This window comes from Olea europaea, unplaced genomic scaffold (genome assembly GCF_002742605.1).
Source record: "Olea europaea var. sylvestris unplaced genomic scaffold, O_europaea_v1 scaffold1783, whole genome shotgun sequence".
In the NCBI taxonomy this organism is placed as follows: Eukaryota; Viridiplantae; Streptophyta; class Magnoliopsida; order Lamiales; family Oleaceae; genus Olea; species Olea europaea.
In genome coordinates, this window is record NW_019235564.1 from 221,406 (window position 1) to 227,690 (window position 6,285).

A 6,285-nucleotide genomic window follows, 5' to 3' on the forward strand; every position below is an offset into this window, starting at 1 on the left:
GGATATCTACGTGCTCTTTCTGTCATTGTGCCTTTTTCCTATAAAAATTTTAATAATTATGTTTGGATTTACTTGAGTGCGTGAAGTTTATCTGTTTATTTGGATTAGTTTCAAAGAAATATCTTATTCCCTGATTCATATGAGGTATATCTAGATTTGAATATTTATAAATGGTTTGGAAAAAATCCATTAGTAATAATACGCAAAAAAAACTTTATACACTTGGTATGACAAAAAGTGAGATTCTCAATCAAATTCCAATATATCCATTGTTCCCTATATATAGTAGGAAACAACTAAAGAAATGGATAAAGTAATAGAAAACCTATAAAATAACATCCTACTACTTTTTCTAAAGTAAGTACATAAATGGATATGCTTTATTTTACTCGTGCTGGGAACTGTTATAGGTGAACATAAATGTAGTATATTTTATAGTTTCAATTTTTGCTGTCTTTATTTTTAATGATGATTGAGGCTTTCATGTGGTGATTTCGACCGAGTTTTGAAGAGATTATTGATCAATTTTGTAGATTTTTTTTTTCATTTGATTCAATAGTTGGGAGATAGTTGAAAAATGTGCGAGCAAAAGGAAGAAATTTGTGAGCTAGAAACCTTGTGCTTGCTCTAGCTATTGAGGAGAAGCCCCAAACCCAGATCTCTCACCCCATAACAAGGTATCCCCTCTCTTATATACACACATTAATTCTTTGGCTTTGTGCATGTAGGGCATAAATGAACTAATAAATATTTGTTTTTAGGAGTTTTAGTGCTCAATTATTGACAAATGCACAAGCAGCACCTGAGAAGAAAAGTAAGGTAAATTCCTGAATTTTCTAGAGTTGAACAAATTTTTAGATTATTTACATGTATATAGAATAAGTAGTATTCGATTTCTGTTGCTAATTTGCAGAAACCGCTAGGAAAAGTTGTCAACGGAGTTGTGGGGAACGAAGGCGCTCCAAAAGTTAAGCTAAGAATAATGAATTTGTAAAACTAAAGAAGGAAGATGTAATTGTCATTAGTGCTGTTGACGACGAGAAAAGCTAGAGGAGTACAAGAGAATCATCAAAGAAGACAGGAAAGACTCTAACTGTTGAAGTCAATTCCGAAGCCACAGTGTAAAGTTTAATGTACTCTTAGCGTAAAATTAGGAAAGGGTGAAGGGGAACTTGTCCATCAAATGATTGAATATAAGTTACTACTTGCTCATCGATTTTTAAAAAGTTATTTGTTGCTCACTGAACTTTGTTATATGTTACTACTTACCTATCGAAATTTAAAAAGTTACTCATTACTCACTTAAATTTAAATAAAATTACTCATTGCTCATTAAACTTTGCAATAAGTAACACTCATGGAAATGATATGAGTAATTGATAGGTAACTTTGTTCAAATTTGGGTGGGTAATAAGTAACTTTTTAAATTTTAGTGAGCAAATAGTAACATATAATAAAAGTTAGTGAACAAAGAGTTACCTTTTAAATTTCGGTGAGCAAGTAGTAATATAGAGCAAAGTTCAGTGATCATTGATTAAATTAACTCTTGTGCTGAATTTTAAATTTCTTTTCAATTTCAGGAAATGAAATTGTGAATTACAAATTTACCTTTTCATTTCTTCTAGGAATCAAAGTTCAAGGGCAAAAAGAGGGGATGGAGAATTGGAAAAGAAAAACAACGAAAAGCAGAAATTATTGGCATCTCTTTTTTGCCATTCCACTACCCATTTATGTAAGATTTCATCCATAGGAATATTGAAAATATAACATGTAACAGTTAATTAGATTTAAGCTACACAAGCTTTCAAAGATATACATGTTCTATAGTACTCGCCCTTACGCATGGCCTGTGTGTAAGATTATTTGAAGTGTTTGCAAGTCTACGAGCGAAAAGTCATTGAAAAAAAAATAAAAAAAATTAGCTGCAATTGGTAAACTGCTCTTGTCTCAAGCTTAGTTAAGCAAATAGTACACGTTCTGCAATTCATAGAATCATGACACATTACATTTATTTAGAGGTAGGATTCTGATTTCTTCTATGAATTACATTTTTATACCTTCTTTGTACTTTTTTCTCAACTAAAGCGGAAACTAATTATTTTATATAGTTATCTTATTTGTGTTTTCCTTTTAAATAGGTAAAAGTGCTCACATTCTATCAGTCAAAAGACAATAATGATCTCGACAGTACTATATTCAACGATAAAACAATGAGTTTTTGGTAATGAGTCTTTGGGACCCTTTTTATTTCTTTATTATTTCCATTGAAAATGACAATAGTTCTCTTTTTTTATTAAATTCGATTTAACTTCCAATTATTTTGTGTAAAATTATATAGGAAGATATGACGAGGAAGAAAAGGATACTATAGCTTATGATTTAGAAACATTGAAATACTAGGGATCTACTAGAACTACAAATTTTTCATGAGTTCTTCAATATTTTCATTTTCGTCAAAATATTGAAATATTTCTTCGAGAACATTTTCTCAATATCCTTCCAGTTGTCCTGCGAGTAACGTGGCAATCAACAGGGTCCGAGGACTAATAATAACTCATGTCGGAATATATCTACCACACCATGTATCCTCGCATGAATAGTTATACATTGCACTTTCAAAAGGAAATTCTATGAAAACTACGAACGTTTTGGTCGAGTCGGATACTCCTAATCACACAAAAATATTGTATACAGAAAGATCATTGAATAAAAAGTTCATTCCATGTAACAATTTTTATTAACTATTTTTCATATTCACACTTTCAAATATTACTTTTATAGTACTTATAAAGTATTTTAGAATAATGTGCAATGCATGTTCAACTGTGTCTAGTAAACTAAAGTGACATAATGGATAGTAAAAGTTAATAAGTACTTTCAAGAAACTTATACAATTAAATTATTAAAAAAGATAAATTCAAAACAATGTAAAAAAATTTTGACATTATATTATTTTATGTTTTCAAAAATTGGTGGTGAAATTAATTAAATGCATAAAAATCAATATAAATTTAGATTGTTACAAGATTATTTTGCAATGACTCTTTAGAACCTAGCTCAAGTTTAACCTGCTCCAATAATGTCCAAAACTGTCGTTGGCCCCAACGTTAGTTCATATATAAAGATTGTGTATCTCGATTGGTCACGAGATCTTCTAATGCATTACAAAAGTTGAGTAGTACTTTGATCTAGCGATTTGAAGGATCAACTTTTAAGTTTAATTCATCCTATTTTCCAACCAAGCCTTTTTTTCTAAAATTTCGAAGTAGCCTTTAATTTATCAATATTTTCCTTCTTAGGCATTTTCTATGTTTTCAAATGTCAGTACAATTTACTGAAATTCTGCACACAGGTTTCTGAATTTTAGGCTATTCAACTTGCTCCCTTATTTTATAGAATGTTCAAAGCAATCCTAAAGTATCTGATTGTGAGACTCGAACCGTAGTTGTATGCTTCCAGAATTTTATGATATTGGAAAGTCGTGTTAGTGAAATTGTAACTCTATTAAAATGACACTTTCAACTGGATGGAGACACGTGGCGAAACCATGGGTGTTGGATTGAATCTGGAACCTTCTATTATTATCATGCCATTTCACTTGGCACGCAATTACTCCCATATCGCTTTTGACTCTTGGTTCTTTGTGAGAGAGAGAAAAACCCCTCGTCTGGTTAGGGTTTCTTCTGTTCGATTTTTTGGCTTAAATCTCTGATTTGAGGCCTTAAACGTGAAAGTCTTAGTGATTCGGTTAGATATTCTGAGCGATTATCTGTAATATCTTTTGTCCTCTTGATTTGTGATGTTGTGAGAGGGATGCAGTGAAGTGTCTTTGTGATTCTTCAAAGGTGTTGAGTCGATCTGGAGAGATAAGTATCATTGCTTTATCTCGTTATATTTGTCAAACATTTGTAACTCTTCATTGCCATTTTTGGCTACTATAGTGCAACCGAGTGTAATCCAACTTGTTGGATGCTCAACGAGGGATGTAGGCGTTAGATGTGGTCGTCGAACCTCCGGGCTTAGGCCGAAAGAAATCTTGTGTTGATTCTTTAATTTTCTGCACTGTTTACTTTTGGCCGATTTCGATTATCTTGCTTCTCGATTTAATATTGTGTGACCTTTGCCTTACATTGGTATCAGAGCCACACTGAGGAGCATGATACCCGGATCTTGGAGAGAAAAGTGGATCTTCGATAGATCTCTGAATTTTTGGAACTGCTGAAAAGTAGATTTGAACTATTTTGAGTTATTAAACTCACTGGGTGAGATCCTTTCAATTTATTGTATATTGCACTTGAGAAATTTGTGTTTCTTGAACTTTCCCGGATTTTCCAGTACACTGTTGAAACCCCCTTGAGACAAATCTTTGTCCAGTGGCCTCTATGAAGCCTCTGGAATCTGAGATAAATCAAGTATGGGTGTGTAACTTGGGAGAATCTTGCTGGAGGGATCTGTGAAATCTTATAATTTGATCTCAGTAATTGTTTTCTATTGATTGATCTAGCCTACTCTTTCTGTTGATATTTTTAAGATTAGTGAAATCTTGTATTACTTTGTGATTTACTGTGATTTCAAATCTGGACCTTGGGGTTCCTGTTTCAACTGTTCTGAATTCTTGCTAATCCTGTTTGTGATAACTTGCATGCATTATGGCTACTGCAAAATTTGAAGTGAGCCAATTTGATGGTAAAATTGATTTTGATACGTGGAGTCAGAAAATGAAAGCCATTTTGATGCAAATGAAATGTGCTAAGGCATTAGATGATTCATGGCTTGAGGGTTTAGCACCCAATAAGAAATCTGAACTTCAAGAAATTGCCTGGAGCACTATATTCTTGTACCTATCTGATAATGTGATCAGAGAAACCACCACTGCCTCTGATCTTTGGAAAAAACTCAAGGCAAAATATGAGACTAAAACTACTCCAAATAAGTGTTTCCTTTTAAAGCAATTCTTTTCTTTTAAAATGAATCTTGCAGTTGACTTAGAAGAAAATTTGAGTAGATTTACAAACTTACCCAAGATTTGGCCGATTGTGATGAAAAACTTTCAAAAGATCAATTGGTTGTAGTCCTGTTAAACTCCATAAGCGATAAGTATAAGGACATTAAAGTTGCACTTGAATATGGGAGAGACGAACTTACACTTGATGTTATAAATAATACTTTGAGGAATAAAGCATTAGAGATCAAGGTTGAGTCAAGTAAGAGTCACACTGGCACTAGTTTTTTAACAAAAGGAAAAACCTTTTAAAAACCTACTCAAAACTTTAAGTTTTCAAAAACTAACAAAAATTGGACTGACAGGAATAAGACCAAAAATAATGCAAAAGGTAAGAAATGTTATTATTGTGGCAAACTAGGTCATTTTGCAAAGGATTGTTTCAAAAGAAAAAAAAAATTGATGGAAGTAATGCCTTGGCCTATGATAAAACTAAAACTGAAAATGGTTTTGTTTTGGTAAGTACTGAAAAAGTCAAAGTGATGAATGGATACTTAACTCAAGTTGTTCCTTTCACATGTGCCCCAACAAAAATTGTTTTATAAATCTGGAGAAAACTAAGGGGGGGCAGGTTATAATGGGGAATAACTTTGCCTGCAAAGTGATTGGAATCAGGACTGTCAAATTGTTATTGGAAAATGGTAATGTTTTGTTCCTTGAAAACACAAGACATGTCCCGAATTTGAAAAGGAACTTAGTGTCCTTTGGAATTTTAGATGATAAGGAGTTTAACATAATCATGGGTAAAGGACATATAAAAATTCTTAGGGGGATTGACTTGGCCACTTCAGTCCCTAAGAAACATGGTCTCTACTGCTTAAATACTAAAACCTTAATTGGATTAACTGCTTCTGTCATGTTTGAAAACTTTACTTTGGCTAAATTGTGGCATCAGAGACTTGGTCATATTGGTAGAAAGGGATTAAATCTCTTACATTCGAAAGGTGTATTTGGAAATCATAATCTTGGTGATTTTGGTACTTGTGAACATTGTATTTTTGGAAAACAAGTTAAACTTCCTTTTCCAACTGGAATTCATAAATCCAAACAAAGACTTGAATATTTACATGCTGATTTGTGGGGTCCTGCCTCTATCTCCACATTGATTGGTTTTAAGTATTTTTTGCTTATAATTGATGACTTTCCAAGGAAAGTCTGGGTACACTTACTGAAATCAAAAGATGAGACATTTTATGTTTTCAAGGACTGGAAAACTCAAGTTGAAAATCGGACTGATTTTAAAATAAAATATTTGAGAACTGATAATGGTTTGGAATTTTGCA

General features: G+C 32.5%; 1 long non-coding RNA gene across 1 annotated transcript; it reads left to right on the plus strand.

Annotated features, from left to right (window-relative positions):
- Positions 1–508: 508 nt before the first annotated feature.
- LOC111378192 lies at positions 509–1,214 on the plus strand. Its single transcript, XR_002699823.1, has 3 exons — positions 509–677; positions 762–819; positions 914–1,214. It is a non-coding gene; the product is annotated as an uncharacterized LOC111378192 (long non-coding RNA).
- Positions 1,215–6,285: the final 5,071 nt, after the last annotated feature.